We start from the raw sequence: 753 nt of genomic DNA, 5'->3' as shown, positions 1-753 counted from the left end.
TGGGTGGGTGGATGGAGGGTGAGTGGATGGATGGATGAGTGGGTGAGTGAGTGGTAAGTGGGTGGATGGACAGGTGAATAGCTAGATGACCAGGTGGGTGGATGGAGGGTGAGTGGATGGATGGATAAGTGGGTGAGTGAGTGGGTAAGTGGGTGGATGGGTAGATAGATAGATGACTGAGTGGGTGGATGCAGGGTGAGTGGATGGATGGATGAGTGGGTGAGAGTTAAGTGGGTGGATGGACAGATGAATAGATAGATGACTGGGTGAGTGGATGGAGGGTGAGTGGATGGATGGATGAGTGGGTGAGTGGGTAAGTGGGTGAATGTGTAGATGGATAGATGAGTGGGTGGGTAGATGGGATGGATGGATGAGTGGGCGAGTAAGAGGTAAGTGGGTGAGTGGGTGAGTGGGTGGATGGACAGATGAATAGATAGATGACTTGGTGGGTGGATGGAGGGTGAGTGGATGGATGGATGAGTGAGCGAGTGAGTGGTAAGTGGGTGGATGGACAGATGAATAGCTAGATGACCGGGTGGGTGGATGGAGGGTGAGTAGATGGATGGATGAGTGGGTGAGTGAGAGTTAAGTGGGTGGATGGACAGGTGAATAGCTAGATGACCAGGTGGGTGGATGGAGGGTGAGTGGATGGATGGACGAGTGGGTGAGTGAGTGGTAAGTGGGTGGATGGACAGGTGAATAGCTAAATGACCGGGTGGGTGGATGGAGGGTGAGTGGATGGATGGATGAGTG

General features: G+C 53.1%; 1 long non-coding RNA gene across 1 annotated transcript in view; it reads left to right on the top strand.

Annotated features, from left to right (window-relative positions):
- LOC105545325 overlaps positions 1 to 753 on the top strand; it is a 15,699-nt gene that overhangs the window by 3,706 nt on the left and 11,240 nt on the right. The window contains exon 2 of the long non-coding RNA XR_001006901.1: positions 384 to 389. This is a non-coding gene — a long non-coding RNA (uncharacterized LOC105545325). The remainder of the gene's footprint in view (positions 1 to 383; positions 390 to 753) is intronic.

The sequence above is a fragment of the Mandrillus leucophaeus genome, unplaced genomic scaffold, assembly GCF_000951045.1.
Source record: "Mandrillus leucophaeus isolate KB7577 unplaced genomic scaffold, Mleu.le_1.0 Scaffold325, whole genome shotgun sequence".
NCBI lineage: Eukaryota > Metazoa > Chordata > Mammalia > Primates > Cercopithecidae > Mandrillus > Mandrillus leucophaeus.
This window is presented reverse-complemented; position numbering and strand designations above follow the sequence as displayed.